The sequence below is a fragment of the Dipodomys merriami genome, unplaced genomic scaffold, assembly GCF_024711535.1.
Source record: "Dipodomys merriami isolate MVZ:Mamm:240054 unplaced genomic scaffold, mDipMer1.0.p SCAF_31, whole genome shotgun sequence".
Classification (NCBI taxonomy): domain Eukaryota; kingdom Metazoa; phylum Chordata; class Mammalia; order Rodentia; family Heteromyidae; genus Dipodomys; species Dipodomys merriami.
The window spans coordinates 5,985,555-6,004,829 of record NW_027204604.1 but is presented as its reverse complement, the minus strand read 5'-3'; the positions used below and the strand labels follow the sequence as shown (position 1 = coordinate 6,004,829).

General features: G+C 43.1%; 1 long non-coding RNA gene across 2 annotated transcripts; it reads left to right on the top strand.

Annotated features, from left to right (window-relative positions):
• The first annotated feature begins 114 nt into the window (after positions 1 to 114).
• On the top strand, positions 115 to 8,380 carry LOC138841074 (uncharacterized). Of its 2 annotated transcripts, XR_011376319.1 has the most exons (4): positions 115 to 407; positions 4,760 to 4,913; positions 5,971 to 6,351; positions 8,121 to 8,380. It is a non-coding gene; the product is annotated as an uncharacterized lncRNA (long non-coding RNA). The 2 variants fall into 2 exon arrangements; XR_011376318.1 differs by lacking the exon at positions 115 to 407 and having other exon boundaries at positions 4,493 to 4,913.
• The last annotated feature ends 10,895 nt before the right edge of the window (positions 8,381 to 19,275 follow it).

The window sequence follows — 19,275 nt, the reverse complement described above, 5'->3', positions numbered from 1 at the left end:
GGGGAGGGGCGGGCGCCGGCGGGCCGGGCCCCCTGGGCGAGGTGGAGTCCAGACTTCCCGCGCTGCGGGTCTCGGTTGGGGGGGGGGGGGGGGTGTTCTGCGCACCTGCGCGGCCGGGCTGCGGACAGACTTTGATCCTCGCAGTCGCGTCCACGTGGGGGCGAGCGGCCGGGCGGCCGAGTGACAGCTCGGGCGGCCTGGGAGGGGCGCGGAGAGGAGCCCGGCCTGCGTGAGCGCCCTTGCGTCCGGAGAGCCGGACCCGAGGCCCACGGACGCGCACTAGACCAGGGTGGCTGCTAACTCCGGGAACTCGGTTCAGCACCTCCGCCCCACGGTCCGGACCCAGTCCCTGTGAATGCTCGGGTGAATGACCCACCCCGTCACCATCTCCCCGGGTGACCTTGTGGGTAGGTAGGCATTTCTGTCACTGATTCTCTTGGGGACCCTGTGGGGCCCAGACTTGGAGCGGGAAAGCCCTGGTCTCTGATCGTTGCCTCCTTCCTAGCCAGGTGAGTGATTCCCCCTTCCCCCTCCCCCCCCTCGCTCTCTACACCTGTTTCCTCACCTAGATAGTTCAGAATCGGCCAAGTGGAACTCCTGAGAGTCCATCTATCCCCGAAATTCCAACGCTCTATGATTTCACACTATTTATAGACGACAAACAGCGGAACCCTGTGTTGGCTGCGGGGTGGGGGAGGGCAGTGAGATACAAAAGCACGCTCTCACCTGACACCAGCAACACTAGACCCAGTGCATCACATGGATGTGGATGTCCCCACACACACACACGTAGGCGTTGGGGGCATACGTGCATGTATGTTGGGTAGGGATTAATCTGGGACTGATGATTTTCTGCTCCAAGGTCGCTTGAATCATGAAGGGGTGGCCTGAGCTGAACCCTAATATCTTAACACAGCCCTTCAAGGGCCTGCTCTTCCTCCCCAGTCCAGTGTATACCAGGCTTGTGCGGAATTGTGTTATTTTGCAGTTTTTAAGTGTTTTTATTTCTTTGGCTTTCTTTTGCTGGTCCTGGGGCTTGAACTCAGGGCCTGGGCACATCCTTGAGCCTTCTTCTGCTCAAGGCTAGTGCTCTACCATTTTGAGTCACAGCACCACTTCCAGCTTTTTCTGAGTAGTTGATTGGAGATCATTTTTATTTTGCAGTTTTTAAATATTGTCATTTCTACTTTTTTCCCCCCCAATTGAACATGATTTGTTTCTCGTGTCCCTATCCAAACTGAAGAGCTAGATCTTTATCTTCTGTTTTATTCTGCTAGAATAGAAAGAATGAAGGAAAGTTTCCAACACTGTAAAGGAAGAATTGACTGAATGTGATGATAAATTGGGAGGAAGAGAGGCCGAGGGGAAATTCAAAGTTACAATGTTTCTAACCTGGCAAAGAAAATACTGCCTTACACAGTTAAGGAAGTTGAAAAGTTACTATTAAGGAGCAAGTACTCAGTTCCATTTTAATATAATTTTTCAAATTATCTCGTTGTACAAAGCATTTTCCATTCAACAAGTCAGTGTAAACTCCATTTCTTCCTTTTTAGTGGGAGGGGTATGCACATCTTTAATCCCATCTAGCCTGAAGGCAGATATGAGATCTCTACTTACAGACCTGCCTGGAGAAAGTGAGAGCCTCTCAAAAACAAAAGGGCAACGGGTTTAGAAGTCACACCTGTAATCCAAGCCACTCTGGAGGCCAAGATCTGAGCATCGCTGTTTGAAGCCAGCCATGCTAGGAAAGCCCATGAGACTCTTAACTCCAGTTAACTATAGAAAAAGCCAGAAGTGGTGCTGTGGCTCAAGTGGTAGAGCTCTAGTCTTGAGCAATAAAGGAGCCCAGGGACAGTCCCCAGGCCCAAAGTTCAACTCCCAGGTGGGCAAAAAAAAAAAAAAAAAAAAGCAGGAGAGGGGCTAAGGGTGTACCTCAACTAGGAAGCCCTAGATTCAGACCCCTTTAACATTGATGATAAAGTGGCAATTTTCTGGTGACTACATATAAATACAGCTTCAAACCTCCTTCCAACCAGTACCTTCTATGTAGAAATTTGGAAGCCAGTTGTGGTTTAAGATATCTTCCAATCCTAATAGGATTGATGGGAGGCAGTTGGCTGACAATTTTGACTCTTAGGTTGCCATGTGTGGCCCTTTATTTAAAATAAATAAATGATTCCATATGTGAAAATTTGATACCCAAAGAGGAACCAATAGAGCGACACGAAAGACAAGCATGATCCACAAACAAGGTAGCAATGTTTTAATCTTGAACTGGGTGGGAGCTGCTTAGATTTAGATAAAAGTAAGCAGTTAGGTGTAACTCAACAGCTACTTAAGAGAACCTTCTTTGCCCATACCTTTGAACCATTTTCCTGGCAACTTGCTCTATTCCTTCGTAATCTGGTGGAGGCAGAGTGGGGGCCAGACAGGATTTCATTCAGGAGATAGAAATCAGAGACAGTAGCACCTCTTACACAGCAGCAAAACATTTCAAACTTGGCTTCTCCTTAGCATTTTGTAGGCAAAACACTTTGGTAAGCTTGACTCGAGATTTTTAACTCATTGGCCTAGCAATTTGAACACAATCCAGGTGGATTAAAATGAAGGTAAACCACACCATTATTTATAACACCCATAGAGGTTGTGGTCCCTGTTGAACTAAAATGATTTGGCTTTTTCCTCCTCATTTTTGAGAATCCTCCCATAATTAGCTTAGCATCCAAACTGATTAAACTCAGCATACCTTAAAGATGAGGAAATAAGACTTCCTAGAAAGAGACTGCCAATTTGAATACAAGCCAAGGGATTAACACACAATTTACAATCTCAGCTCTCTGAATTTCTGCTCTCAGTGAAAGTTGGGAAGAACCTTGTAGGATTCTTGTGAAACCCACGTCTGAATTTAAGTTATCAAAAATCAGTGTCTTCAATCAAAAAAAAAAAAAAACCTCGGGGAAGGGAGGGAGGGGATGGTAGGGGGAAAACAATGGAGGGGGTAACAATGTTCAAGAGGAAGTGTACTCAATACCTCACTCATGTAACTGTAACCCTCTGTATAGTATCTTTACAATAAAAAAAATTAAAAAAAAATCAGTGTCTTAAGCTGTGGCTTGCTTGCATAGACAGAAGAGCAAACTACATGAAAGCCAGATTGCATGTGACATCAGCTAATATTAGATCACACCTAATGTTAAAGCTTAAGGAAAAACTAGTGGGGAAATTAAGTTTTGATTTTCAGTTTTTCATCTTTCAGAATGAACTTGAATAATTATTACAGATACGGACTGAAATCTCTAGCAACGGCATGAGAGCCAAGATTTGATTTTTTTTTAGCTGTTCCCAGAGGAAAGGGCAATAGAACAAAGAATAAACAAGTAACAATGTAGTAATAAAACCCAGAAACAGTACAAAAGGTCTCAGAGGTATAAGGAAAACTACATGAAAGAAACACTCAAAGCAGGAAGCCCACTGGAAGGAAAGGGAGAAACAGCAATAATGTGGAAAATAAGCCCAGGACAGAGCCAAGTTTTTTATGTTTGTTGGTTAGGCTAGAGAATCGCAGGTGACATTAGCAGCAAAAGGAAACTCATTTCTCATGGATATTAAAAATCAGGTTTAAGTTCTGCAGTCATGCCTAAAAATTAAATGTAGAAAAAAAATAACATCTATATAGACAGGCTCATTGAAGGCATTTGCCTTTATTTTTGTGCTGGTATTAGGACTTGAATTAAGGGCCTGAGTGCTGTCCTATAGCTTTTTTGCTCATTGCTGCCAATCTACCCCTTGTGCCACTTCCACCTGTTTGTTGGTAAATTGGAGATTAGAATCTCATGGACTTTCCTGTTTGGGCTGGCTTTGAACCTCAAATCTCAGTATCCTAAGTAGCTAGGATTGCAGACATGAACATCTTTGGGTTTTTAAATTTTGAGATACAAGGTTTTTTTTTTCCCAGTCTGGACAGTGAACCCCCTATGTAGCTTCCTGCATAGCTGGGATAACAGATGCCTGACACCATACCTAGATTTTTCTGTTGAGATGAGGATCTCAGATATATTTTGCCTGTGCTGACCTTAAACTCTGATCCTTCTGACCTCTGCCGCTATAGCTGAGACTATATATGTAAGCCACCACGCCTAGCTGAAAAGCTTATTTTTAAGACTACGGTTGTCTATAAAATGACACTAAGGAGCATTATTGAAAGACATGAGTTTTAGGATAATCAAAAGTTTGTGAAATTGGCCATTAAAAGTTAACAGTGTGCCTCACTTGCCCTTCTTTTCAGTGAGGGGTTGGTTATAAGAGATAGCTTCTTAATTGAAGTTAAGAGGATAGAAGGCGGAGAGGCCTGCTTGATATTTTCAGGTGGTACCTTCTCAGCCACTCCTTGGGGTCAACATGAATCTAAGCTGAGTTCTCAACCAGCAGATTCACTACTGTGTTTTTGTGTTTGTTTTTAACTTTTTTTTTTTTTTCCATTTCAGCTTCTGAAAACTCATTCATTTGCCATCTAACTCCCTTCACCTGGCTCTCCTTCTCCAGCTAGGGGAGTGAGTTCATGGCACAGCTTCCCTGTCTCCTTGCTCCCTCTTGGGAGGCAAAGTCTCTGGGAAGCAAGGCTGCATGGGAAAACAAAACCAGACTCCCGAGTTAGACTTTCTGTGGAGAGGGCACTTCAGATCTCTCAAGCTGTCCCCAAACGTCCACTATGTTCTCCTGTTACTCTGTGTGGCTGAGACTGTGATCCTTCAAAACCCAGATCTGGTCATTGCAAGAACACATCTTCACCACCATCACCATCACAGCTGAGATCGTCTGGGCCTTGCAGTGCTGGGAATAGGAGAAATAGCCTTGGCCCCACTGTCCTTCCCAGCTGACATCTCCAATGGTCAGAACTAGCCTTCCCTGCCACTGTGAGTCTCGCCTATGTATACATTGTTCACTCCCTGAGACACTCTTCCTTCCCACCCTTTTCCCCACGTGAATTCTTGCTCCTCCAGCTCAGCTCTCAGTTCAAGGGTCACTTCCTCAGGAAATCTCCCCTAACCCCTCAAGGCTAGGTCAAGTCACTGCAGCATAAGTCCTCTGGACTCATTGCCTAGCTCTTATGTAGTACTTAACAAAGATGCAAATTTTACATTAAACTAAGAATTTGGTTAAAGCTTTTGCTCACCATTGTATACTGTGCCAGCCAGTGATTCATTCATCTGTTGAATGAATGAATGAATATGGGTAAATTACCTTGGTCAACCTTGTGCATTCACTGCTCAAAGCCTTCCCATACTCTGGTCCTCTATCCACAGAAGAACATGAGAATCAAACCTATTTCCCCTTTACAGTATAGAAAATACCATGCCACAGTCTCATTAATTAGCTTATCTCTTTCTTCATGTAAACTGTGTCCCATTGCAATAATTGTCTTACAGAAGGTACAATTACTTGGACAAAACTGAGACCTACCCTTGGAATCTGCCATGATTACATTCTGGATTCTCATACTGTTTTCAGAGTAGTACTTTTTTAGCTATATCATGATCCTATGAAGTCTGCAAGGCAGATTCCATATATAATGTATTGAAGCTCCATGCAATTAAGAAGTTTGCTTCAATACCCCATATCTTGTTTGAGTTTGGTGCTAAGGACGTGAAAATATGTTTATTTTTCCCTTCATACCACATTTACAGAGACCTGGCACAGTAAAGAGAGCTCAAGACTTCATATGCACTAACTAGTACAAATGCTATAGCTCACAAGTTTTAAAGTTTCTGGTTCTGTGAATGTCTTAGTAATTTGTAATTACTATAAGCACTAAGGGGAGGTGGCCTACTTGTGAGTGACACCACATTAACAGGTCACTACAAGGTCTGATTCTCTAGTGATGTGTTCCCAAATTGGGTCCTATTCACATAATTTGGTAGGGTGAATTAGATCATTGTTCTGCCAACACTTTTCTCCATTTCTTCCTTTCAGTTTCTTTAATAACCTAGATGTCTTCCAAAGGACTTGGTGAAAATACTATCTTCTCAAGTTTGGTCCAGTACTTCTCATTCCTTGATTGGTACACAGATCATCTGAAGAGCTTTTTAAGATGCAGATTCTCATTCAGTCTGTCTACAGTGGGACCTGTGATTGTTTATTTCTACCAACTTCCAAGGCAAGATTGGAGTCCCTAGTCCCCAGGCCACACTTTGCATATCCAGACAATATAAACGACTTCCTTCTGTTTGTGTGCCAGTACTGGGACTTTAAACTCAGGGCCTGAGCACTGTCCCCGAGCTCGTTTTGGTCAAAGCTAGTGCTCTACCACTTGAGTCATAGTTCTACTTCCAGCTTTTTGGTGGTTAATTGAAGGTAAGAGTCTCATGAACTTTCTTGCCCGGGATGGCTTCTAATCATGATGGTCAGATCTCATCCTCTGTAAAATTACAGGCATCAGCCACCAGCATTTGGTGGTAAACTTAAACTTTAAGAAGGAAGATGATACCAAATTTGAAATTTTTATATTGACTTATGTGTTACATTGGCTTCAAGGTCAGAACTGTCTCTTAATCTTAAGAGACATTGCTCAGTCTCCAGAGTGCCATTGCTTTTGAAATGGCCATAATCAAAACAAAGACAGAGGCGTTTTTAGGCATATACATGAAGTTGCCACCAAATCTTAGGTATAATTTTTTTTGGGGGGGGGAGGTGGTCATGGGGCCTGAACTCTGGGCCTAGGTGCCGTCCCTCAGCTCTTCAGCTCAAGGCTAGTGCTCTACCACTTGAGCCACAGTGCCACTTCCGGCTTTTTTCTTTTTGGTTATGTGGTGCTGAGGAATCGAACCCAAGGCCTCATGCATGCAAGGCAAGCGCTCTACCACTGAGCCACCTTCCCAGCCCAGGTGTAATTCTTAAATGGAGAAGTGTTGGAGATACAAGATGGAGGCAGAAAACAGTGTGCAGTAAGCATCCTGAATGTGCAGTAAGCATGCAGAGTGCAATCTAGGAAGATGGCCAGCTATGTCTAACAATTAGATTCTAATGGAAGATATTCAGATAAAAAGAAGGGTGAAAGCTGGACACCAGTATAATCCTAGCTACTCAGGAGGCTGAGATCTGAGGATCATGATTCAAAGCCAGCCTGGGCAGAAAAATCTATGAGACTCTTTTCTCCAATAAACTACTCTGAAAAAAGCCAGAGGTGGTGGTATGGCTCATATGATAGAGCACTAGCCTTGAGCACAAAGAGACTCAGGGACAGCTCCCAGGCCTGGCAAAAAAATAGAAAAAGAAAGAGAGAGAGAGAGAGGAAGGAAGGAAGAGAGTGTGAGAGAAAGAAATAGAGAAAGAAAAGAAAAGAGGAAGAGTGAACCAGTAAGTATTTCTGTTTCTGAGGTCCGTGAGTAGATCATTCACAATTATGTGAGCATTTCCTAGTAAGACTGTCATTCCCCTTCTGTATTCACAATGCTTTCTGATTAACAGTCCTATATTCCAATACTTATGCTAATTTTTGCTTTTACTTAAAAGCAGCCAGTGGCACCCTATTACCCCATCGTAGGGCACAGCATCTTATCCAGACACTTGAAAATATTCTAGGCTGAGAATGTGGCTTGTGGTAGAGTGCTAGCCTTCAGCACAGAGGCTCAGGGAGAGTGTCCAGGCCCTGAGTTCACTGGCCAAGAAAAAGGAAGGAAGGAAGGAAGGAAGGAAGAAAGAAAGAAAGAAAGAAAGAAAGAAAGAAAGAAAGAAAGAAAGAAAGAAAGAAAGAAAGAAAGAGAAAGAAAGAAAGAAAGAAAGAAAGAGAAAGAAAGAAAGAAGGAAAGAAAGAGTTCTAGATCTTAACTAATCTATCCAAACTTATTTCTCACAATTCCTGATTCCAGTTCTCCACTCAGATTCTCCTGACAGCTCCAAGTTCCCTAATAGCTCTATGCCTCCCTTTTTTCAATGAGGTTTTAAAAAAAAGCCTTATTTGATCTGTTTGGGTTTTTTTGTGTATGTGAATTAGATGAGTTAGTATATATGAAATGTTTAGGACAATGTCTAGCCCATGGAAAGCACCTGAAACAAGTTGAATAGTGCCCCCCTTTCCCCAAGAGCAGCTATATCCAATAACAAATACCCTTTCTCACGATTAGGTTAGACAGAGAAGAAGACCACGTGAAGATTTAAGCAGAGATGACAATGCTGCAGCCACAAGCCAAAGAGCACTAGCAGCTACCACATGTTGGAAGAGGTAAGGAATGGATTCTTGCATCTGGAGAAACACAACTGTGCCTGCTGCTTGATGTTAGAACTGTCTGGCCTTCAGAATTGTGAGACAATAAAGTACTGTTGTTTTTAATCTTATTGGCACTATCCCTCATTTGCCATTCCTTAACTTACCCAACAGAATAAAAAGCTTGACCCTGTTCTGGGCCTGTTATATAATTCTCTTCTCCACACTTTCTGTTTCCCTCATTGTTTCCTGTGGGCTTACTCCCTTGAGCATTTCTTTCATAGTAATTTCTTTTATGATAATTTGTTACAGCAGTCAGAAACTAATCCAGGGCCCATTAAGTTTTAACTATTATCATCAACAGCCAAATATCAACCAAGGCACCAGTGGCTCATGCCTGCTAGCCTAGCTACTCAGGAGGTGGAGATTGAGAAGACAGAGGTTGAAGGCCATCCCAGATAAAAGTTGTCTAACAGAAAAAGCTGGGCATGGTGGGGCACATCAACAGCAGGAAGTATAAATAGAAAAGCTGTGGTCCAGGCCAGCTCAGGCAGGGGCACCATAAAAGCTGGAATTTGAACTCAGGGCTTCCTGCTTGCTGAGTCAATACTCTTCCATTCTGACCAGCTTTGTTAGTTCTTCCATATTTTCCCCAGACCCTGGTCTGTTTGTCTTTGCCAGCGGTAGCAGTTCTTGGTGTCAACTCTCCTCCCCAACTGCCACTCATCCTGCCAGTCCCAGTATATCTGAATATATACTACAGATGAACAGTTGGCCCCTTCTGCCAGATAGACTTTAATGGAATAGACTATAGGCTTGCATCTGGACAGTCTTTCCTTGATCATATAGAGATGTTCGTTTTCCTGGTGTCTGTCTCAGTAGAATTGCTGTTATTTGCTCACTCCTGAGCCTGTTTTTCTTGTAATCCTTGTGTTAATTGGTCAGGTGCTAACTGCAGGAAGCCAACTCATCCATAGCTTCTCCCATGGATAATCATTGTGCTCAAGATTAGTGCCATTCTCCCCAACCACTGTTGAAGACCTCAGCACCTGACCACCACTTGTTAGTATGAGGTCTGATTCAAACATGCCAGATGGTACCAGATGCTATTTATGTGTTTTTTAAAATGCATGATGGCCCAAAAGCTATATGCATTCAGTAGAATTTGAATTTTGATATTTTCCCACAATGCCTTGCAGTAACACTCAGCTGCCAATAAGCTATGCAGTCAAGAACATAAACAACCAGCACTCTAGAGTGTACTGTGTTGATGTGTTAAATGCATTTTGTGGTATTTTCAGTTTATGAGGAGTTTAAAGGGTGTGTGGGATATAGCCCCATCATGTTCTCAAACTTAGAAAAAGTTACAAGGAACACCATGTGCCTTTTACCCAGATATGCCTATTGTTAGATTTGACTTCATTTACTTTCATTCTTGTTCTCTTTCTCTCTTTTGAATCATATTGTGGGGAGTTACATGCATCATGAGTCTATGACTCTTTTTTTTTTTTTTTTGGGGTCCGGTTGTGGGGCCTGAACTCTGGGCCTGGGCGCTGTCCCTCAGCTCTTCAGCTCAAGGCTAGCACTCTACAACTTGAGCCACAGTGCCACTTCCGGCTTTTTTCTTTTTGCTTATGTGGTGCTGAGGAATTGAACCCAGGGCCTCGAGCATGCAAGGCAAGCGCTCTACCACTGAGCCACCTTCCCAGCCCCGAGTCTATGACTCTTAAATGCCTTTGTATACATTGCTGAGAAATAAGAATGTTTTCTTACATAACTTAAGTACATATATTTTAACTTTACAAAAGTTATTTTAGCATAATCCATATTGCAGTGTTGTCCTTTGGTTTAAAATGTCTTCATAGGGCCAGGTGCCAGAGGCTCACACCTGTAATCCTAGCTTCTCAGGAGGCTGAGATCTGAGGATCGCGATTCAAAGCCAGCCCAGGCAGGAAAGTCCATGAGACTCTTATCTCTCCAGTTAACCACCAGAAAACCAGAAGTGACACTGTAGCTCAAGTGGTAGAGTGCTAGTCTTGAGCTGAAGAGCTCAGAGACAGCACCCAGGCCCAAGCCCTATGACCAACTAAATAAACAAATAATGATGATGATGATGATGATGATAATGTCTCCATAGTGTTGTCCACTCCCCCACCTCCTGTGCAGCACCAATTCTAGATAAGGATACAACTTATGCCTTTCACCTCCTTTAATTTAGAACATTCCTATAGCCTTTCTTTGTGTTTTTTGGTGTTGACATTTTTTTTAAGTATACAGTTTCTGCTGGGTGACAGTGGCTCATGCCTATAATCCTATAATGCCTATAATCTCAGGAGGCTGAGATCTGAGGATCATGGTTCAAAACCAGCCCGGTCAGTAAAGTTCATGAGACTCTTTATCTCCAATTAACTACTCAGAAGACTGGAAGTGGCTCTGTGACTCAAGTGGTAGAGTGCTAGCCTTGAGCTGAAGAGCTGAGGGACAGCACCCAGGCTCAGAGTTCAAGTCTCATGACCAACCAAAAAAAAAAAAAAAAAGAAAGAAAAGAAAAAAGAATACAGTTTCCCTTGTCTTTCTTGCCTTTTTTTTTTTTTAAGTAGGCTGTTCCTATTTTGCAATTGTCTAATGTTTTATTCTGCACTCTAGGCTAATATTGAAAAATCAACATTGTGTTCTTCTAGGGCTATCACAGATAGAGGAGCACAATGTCCATCTGTCCCTTCTTAGTAATGTATGTTTTTTATAAATCCTTCAAGACCTTGCCCTATTTTTCTATTGTATAATTAATTTTCCTTTTGAACTCAAACACATAGTTCAAATGGAAATACCTTTGGGGAGCTGCTTTTATTTATTTATTTATTTATTTTTTGTCCGGTTGTGGGGCCTGAACTCTGGGCCTGAGCACTGTCCCTCAGCTCTTCAGCTCAAGGCTAGTGCTCTACCACTTGAGCCACAGCGCCACTTCCGGCTTTTTTCTTTTTGCTTATGTGGTGCTGAGGAATCGAACCCAGGGCCTCAGGCATGCAAGGCAAGCGCTCTACCACTGAGCCAACTTCCCAGCCCGAGGGGGAGCTGCTTTTAAAACCTTGCAAATATATTGTTCAACAACATTTACCCCTATGATTTGACATCCCATAATAGATTGGCATCCCACCTGATCCACCTTTACTATAATGTTTATTAAAATATTTTTCTTGCTCCACATTTCCTTCCTACCTTCCTTCCTTCCTTCTTTCCTTCCTTCCTTCCTTCCTTCCTTCCTTCCTTTCTTCCTTCCTTCCTTTCTTCCTTCCTTCCTTCCTTCCCAGTCAATTTCAGTATTCTGCCTTCCCATCTCCCTACTTATTTTCCTATTATCAGTAAATTTTCATAAATTCCCGTTTCTTTGTGGCTCACAGTTCATTCCTGTTCTTAATTTTGAGGCTGAATTTATCCTAGGTTTGGCCAGTGGGATCCCCTTTGAGTCAGCTCTGATGTAAAATAGCTATTTAAGGAATGTTTCTGGGTTTTAACTGAATGATAAAATACAAGATGTTCACAGTTCTTCTGTGTACCCTAGAATAACAGAAGAGCCATGTGGTATAGTAGTTAAAGGTTTGGGATTCAGACAAATCTGTTTAACTCTGGTTTTTCTGTGTCCTTGCAGTGTTTCTTAGGGAATTGATTTACCCTCTCTGTGCTTCAATTTCCTCATGAAAGAATGATGATATTAGAATCTACTTAGTTGTCATAAGGACTAAATGAGATAATGTCCAGGAACTGTTAAGTAAAGTAGCCAGAACACAGTACTTGATAAATATGAACTGGTGCCATATTGTATTTCCAAGTATACATAGTCTGTTTTGTTTCAATTATTATTAATACTTCTTACTGTTAGTAGCCACCATCCAAAAGTCACCCAGATTCTTCAGCCTACCCATTTACTTTATAGTTCAATTAACTGAATTATTCAATACTGTGGGTTTCGAGGGACTAAGAGATAGTGTAGCATGGATGCTTTATTGTTGAGAACTAGTGGTTTGAGGTCCTGGGGTGGGGGTGGGGGGTTGATGGTTGCAGTCATCAGAAAGAGTGGAAGAGCCAGGCAGGATGCTCACCTTTCCACCACACGCTCCGTATGCCATGTCCTCTCTCCATTGAGATCAAGGGCACTATTCATTAGGTTTCTTTTCCCCATCAAGGGGTATTATTCAGAGCATCAGTGGGAAAGTATCTCATTTTCTGCATGACTCATCCTCATTCCAAGATTAACATGCTCTACTTTCATTCTTTGCCTCCCACTCAGTTTCACATCCCTCCAAAGTCTCTGTGCCCCATCTGCCTTCCACGCCCACCAGCTTCTCTCTCCCCTAGCTGTACTTTTACCTCCTTGCCTCAGACTGCCCCACCATCCTCAGATTCCACTGACTACTTTTGGTGCACTTTAGTTTATGGAAAGCATGTTCCTGAAATACCACTGTGATCTATGTTGAAAATAGCCTGAAGAAATACACTTAGGTTGCAATCACAGATGTACAAGGACAAGTGTTTGTCCATATGCTTCGAACCTTCCAGCCATACATTGTAACAAAAAGCATGCAATTCTAGACAGACATATTTCATTTCCACCTCCTCCTCCTCCGAAAAAAAGCTTCAATGATTCTTCTGATCTACTGAGATGTTGGACAAAATAGAACTTGGAATAAATGTGCCATTGGCTGAGGCTTTGGGTGATATTTTTATTGTGCCAAGACATTTAGTTTGATGCTGTTTTTTTCAAACATGCTCTGACCTGTATAATTGGCTATTACTCACATGGAAATACTAATAAAATACTAAAATCTTTTCAGATGGGGTGATGATGTCTGCAAGGTGGAGGAAGGTGGGTGAGGGGTGAGGGTACTGGTAGATGGAGTCAGGTTGGTTATGAGTTGATAAAGGGAAAAGCTGAGTAATGAGTACATGATGAATGTGATACAGATGCTTTCAAATGCTAATTTCAATTTTCCTAATTCTCCTATGACTCCCTCTGTTTCTTTTTTTTCCTTTTTTTTTTTGGGGGGGGTGCTGTCTATGAGCTCAAGGCTAGCGCTCTACCACTTGAGCCACAGCACCACATCCGGTTTTCTGATGATTAATTGGAAATAAGAGTTTCAAGGGGGGCTGGGAAGTTGACTCAGTGGTAGAGCGCTTGCCTTGCTTGCCTGAGGCCATGGGTTGGATTCCTCAGCACCACATAAGCAAAAAGAAAAAAAAAAGCCGGAAGTGGTTCTGTGGTTCAAGTGGTAGAGCGCTAGCCTTGAGCTGAAGAGCTGAGGGACAGCGCCCCAGCCCAGAGTTCAGCCCCCACGACCGGACCCAAAAAAAAAAAAAAAAAAGAGTTTCAAGGACTTTCCTGCCCAGGCTGGCTTTGAACCTCAGTCCTCAGATCTCAGCCTCCTAAGTAGCTAGGATTACAGGCATGAATTGCCGGCACCCAGCTCCTTCTGTTTCTTTTTGATGATATGCATTTATAATGCTCTCTGCAATCTACCCTTTCTTGGAAGCCAGTTCAGGCTATGGACTTTTAGGCTTTTAGTAAACTCTTAATGACTACTGTCATCCAGCACTTGCAGAATACTGTTGTATTTAATGTCTTCTCCACTATTTAGAACCTGACATCTATTTGCTTGCACTCACCTCTGGTTGCTGCCTGTAAGTATCCCTCCACTAACATGGATTTTTTTTTCAACTCCTGGGATTAACCCCAAGACCTTGTACATGCTGGGCAAGCACTCTACCACTGAACTACATCTTCAGCCCTTTTGAAACTTTATTTTGTTTCTCACCAGGTTGCCTAGAAGGGCCTCAAGCTTGTGATCCTTTCATCTGGGATTGCAAAGTGTATGCTGCCATGACCTGGGTTACTAGTCTGGACACTTTTTTTTTTTTTTTGGGGGGGGGGGTCCGATCGAGGGGCCTGAACTCTTGGCCTGGGCGCTGTCCCTCAGCTCTTCAGCTCAAGGCTAGCGCTCTACCACTTGAGCCACAGTGCCACTTCCAGCTTTTTTTCTTTTTGCTTATGTGGTGCTGAGGAATCAAACCCAGGGCCTCAGACATACAAGGCAAGCGCTCTACCACTGAGCCACTTTCCCAGCTAGTCTGGACACTGTTATGGGCAGAGATTCAACCTATGACTTTGTAGTTCTCTTCAGGTCTACCATAGATTCAGTAAATGATTTCTAAATGTTGGTCATTGTTGTTGGTAAATTGGAAGATATGAGTAATGTGTCCTGAAAAATATTCATGTGAAAGAACAAACTGTTAGCTAGATGTCAGTGGCTCTTGCCTGCAATCCTAGCTATTCAGGAGACTGAGATCTGAGGATTATGGGGACGGAAAGGCCATAAGACTCTTTATCTCCAATTAACCACCAAAAAGCCAGAAGTACTTCTCTGGCTTAAGTGGTAGAGTACCAGTCTTGAACAAAAAAGCTAAAGGAGCCAGGTGCTGGTGGCTTATGCCTGTAATCCCAGCTACTCAGGAGGCTGAACTGAGGATTATGGTTCAAAGACAGCCTGGACAGGAAAGTTCATAAGACTCTTATCGTCAGTTAGTCACCAAAAAGCTGCAAGTTGAGGAGTAGCTCAAGCCGTGGAGCACTAGCTCTAAGCAAAAATACTCAAGGGTTCAAGCCCAGGACCAGCCTATATACAAAAAAGCTAAGGGACATCTTCTAAGCCCTGTAGATTTGTCAGACTTTTGTAGCTGTAGTTGTTATTGTTGGAGCTCTTTTGCAGAGAGTTTGAAGTACCTTATTTTACCTTGAGGGAGAACTGGCTTAAGAGGAATTCTCCCAATTAAAGCATTTCATAGTATGTAGCAATTCAGGAGCAACTGAATGATGCAAATGCTAGTGGATAGTTTACTCCTCAAGGAGCTTAACAAAATAAAATCCTTTATATGGGAATAATCTCAGAATCTTGTATCTGTTCTCTCCAAACATCTAATTGAAGGAGAGAGAAATATCAAGAAGAAAATATCAGTTGTTAGTCTTAAAAGTTTGCCCCAGGAGCCACGTAAGAACCATCTCATTTTAGGCTTGTCCATGCTGGTTTAATGCAAGGTGAGAACCAGATTCAAAAGAGATCTCATTTAGCTGTGGTTTCCTTGTTTCCTCACACTTGATGCTCTTTCGAAATGCTTAGAACTGGTGTTGTGTGAGACCAGAGCTAAAAGCCATTGTGAAGTTGAAGAGTTTGATCTCCCATTTGGGAGCACCGTGAAACCATCCAGCTCTAAATCCTCCTGGAAAGAGGACAGCAACAGTGTTCCTCTAGATCAGAGTTCATTGAAATAATAACTACCAAAATCAGAAAAACTTCTCCCATTAGCCTGCCCTGAAATCCTTCACACGCTGAGTTTACTGTGGCTGCAAATTCTTTTCCTCAATGCCTTCTTGTCTGAGTTCTATTGATGTGCCTCTTAGCCTTCACTGGAGAGGGCCAGTCAAGGGAAGGAAAGCAACTGTCTAGCATTCAGGCAGAGCATGACAGAGTCAAGTGTACAGAAGAGTCTGCTCTGTTCCCTGCAGCCCTCCAGAGCCTCTCTTGGAAGGTAGTTCAAGACTTTTCTGGAGCTGCTGCCTACTCCCACTAAATACACTGTCTTATAGAAAGAGCAAGCAGCAGACAATAGGACTAGCCATCAGGTGAAAGTGTCGGGAAGTGAGGATTTAAGAAAAGCTTAAAGGCCTTATGAAGCCTTTGCACCCAGACAATCATTAGCCTTGGTTGGTTTGATTGTTCACCTACAGGGAAGCCAGTGAACCAAATGAACTCTGGCAATCCCTTCTAGCTTCAGATTCCTTTGATTCTAGAACCCCATCAGGTTTCCCTTCTGTTCTGGTTGTACTCTGGACTCCCATGTGAGTGACCTTGGCCAGGCTCTAATCACTCAGTCTCTAGATTTCCTGCCTGTAATGGGTGACAAGACTTTGTTTCCAGGAAGTTGTAAGACAGTCAGTAGCCAGCTCACTGCTAAATAAGGTGGCACTTTTGAGATGGTTGATAATGGTATGTGGCTTTGCTAATAAAGATAAGCCCAGTTCAAAGAAGTGGAAAGAAGTTTTCCAGGGTGTCCAGAGGCTTTTTTTCTGCAGAAGTAACACTTTGTTGTGTTCTTTGGTGTCCTATGAATACAAGGGACTAATTGTACCACTTGTAGACCCAACCCCCAACATCCTGAAATACCTTCTAACTGCAGCTTCATTAAACGTAAGCACAGTGCTGGGTGTATACTATCTGTCAGCAAACACTTCTTTTTCTTTTCTTTTTTGCCAATCCAGGGGCTTGAACTCAGGGTTTAGGCATTGTACCTGAGCTTTTTGGCTCAAAAAGCACTCGACCACTTGAGCTACAACTGCTTTTCTGGGTTTTTGGTGGTTAGTAGGAGATAAGAATCTCACAGACTTTTTCCACCCCAGCTGGCCTTAAACCATAATCCTCAGGTCTCAGTCTCCTGAGTAACTACTAGGATTATAAGTGTGAGCCACCAGTGCCCAGAAATAAATGTTTACTTTTTAATGCCATTATGGGATATATCTTTTGCATTCAATGAGACTATCAAGTTTGATGGCTTTGGAGAAAGCTTCTTAAGGACAGCAGCAGAGCCTGCCCCATAGGAAGTGACTGTATGAATGGGGAGTTCTTTTCAACAAAGGCTTTGGGCTGACTGACTTGAGAGTCAGGTTTTGTAAACAGACCACCAAACCATAAACCACAGGACAGTAAGATTGTGTATGTAAGCTGGATACCAGTGGCTCACACCTGTAATCCTAGCTACTCAGAAGGCTGAGATCCGAGGATCCTAGTTCAAAGCCAGCCTGGGCAGGAAAATCCAAGAGACTCCTATCTCCAGTTAACCACCAGAAAAAACAGATGTGGCTCAAAGTAGTAGAGCCTTGAGTGAACTGCTTAGGGACAGTGCCCAGGCCCTGAGTTCAAGCCCCACAGCTAACCAAAAAGCAAAACAAAACAAATATATACATGTAGAAAAACCTAGGAGACGGAGATCCTACATGGTTTACCCATGGCATATGGCATTGCCTTCAAAAATGAAGACCAGTCATGTCAGCAGCTCTTACTCAATGGCAGGTTTCCTTGGTGGTGGCATAAATCTCTGAGCTGGACTCCCAAGTATAGCCTGCAAAGAACCCATCTACCTAGTTCTTCAAGGTAGACATTTGAACCATTGAGGTAAACTAGGCAGATGGGGTCTTTGCACGCGTACTTGCACAGTAGAAAGAACACTGGATCTGAATCAGGAAGCCTGGGTCCTATATGTGCATATGCCTTACCCAGTGGTTATTCAGATGCCTGTTCCCCGCTTGGACCTACTGAATTCACTTCCAGAGGTAGGTGAACCTAGCCGAAAATCTTCAGAAGAGTCTGCTGATCACACCAAAAAAGGAAGTAATGACTTAAAAGGTGGCTGAATTCCATTCTGTTCAGTGAGATTTGTCTGGGAAGGAGCTTCATAAAGTGTAAAAATCTATCACCTACCCAAGCTCTTTCTCAAGTGTGGTCTACAGCTTGTTTCTCAACATGAGGATTTGCCAGGATTTAGTTTTGAAAGTTTGTACTGTAAGATGCTAATGCCAGTGTTCTCAAGCCTTGAATACATTAATAAATAATTAAGATAATTCTATAATCACCAGACATGACCTCACGAGTTACCCTTATTCTAATGGAATCTGCTGAAGATGCTTGTTTTCGCCTTACTGGTGATGTGATCTACAACCTCAAAAATTCTCCAAGAGAAACTTTTGCGAGAGCTATCTGGCTGAACTAGGCATGTTGAGTAGGGTTACACCCATAGCACTTTTCTCATTCTGGGAGATTTCTCCCAAAGGTCTCCAACACATCAATAAGTTGACAATGGCTATGAAATTAAGACAGCATTTGGGCAAGGAACCAAAAAAGGCCCAAACCCTGTCCTTCAGCTAGTGTTCTCTCTACAAGAGGACCTGAAGGGAAACCATGCTAAAACAACCCTGGCTAGAAGCTGGACAAGGTTGTGCATGCCTGTAACCCTAACCAACAGTCATGATACTACTCCCAAGACAATTTCTAAAACTAAATGACAGCCCTAATATTTGATAAACAGTGTGGGACTTTGTTCACTGTCCCACTGTTAGGGATATCTTCAACTTTGATTTGTGTACTACAAATCACTTCTCAGGCATTCCAGGTATCAAGACCAAGTAAGGCAACTTCCTATGCATCAGGTAAGCCATGAAACCAGTGCACAGGGGGGAGTCGCAGAATCTGCTATATGGAAAATCACCAGATGATCCTGGGCACCAGAAGCCCCCTGATTGTTGTGCAGGGCGGTTCGCCCACAGATGAGTCACTCAGTGCCCATCATGGGGAAATGCATCTGGAATTTCCACCCTGGAAGAAAAGTCCTAGAGAACTCCCCAGCCCCATGTTTAGAGCTGTTTCCACTTTTCTGGCAGATGAAGAAACCTGTACTCACTCACTTCCTCTAATAACTACTTCAACAGAGTATCAAGCCTCACCATCTGCCTATCTAACCAGAAACTTGCTTGTTTCATTTGAAATGCATTTCCTCCTAGTTCTTCCTCTGAAATGAAACTAGCAAAGCCTTGCAAAACTAGAACTACTTGTCCAAAGCCAGCCAGGGGCCTGGTGCATTCATGGGGCGGGGAAGAGATTCCAATTATCTTGTTTATCCACTTAGGCACACTGAGGCTCAGCTACCTAAGGGACTTCCATTTAATTTGTTTGTCTCTTTTGATAATTGGATAAGCTAAGTGAAATGAAGTGTTTCTGATAGAAGTGCCTGGAAAGATGTCACTGTGTGTTCATCTGCTTGGCATCTTCCAGCCAGAGGGAAACAGGCCTGTCTGCGCCTTGACCCTGCGCCCCCATGCCCTGGGTGAGACCACCACTTGGTTTCTTTTAAAACCCCACAAAGTCCTCTAGCTTTCTGTCTGCTTCTGGTTCTTACCAGGGTAATCTATCCAGCATGGTTTTCAAGTAAGACACTCAATGATCCCTGCTTTCATTCAACATGCGGAGCACCCACTATGA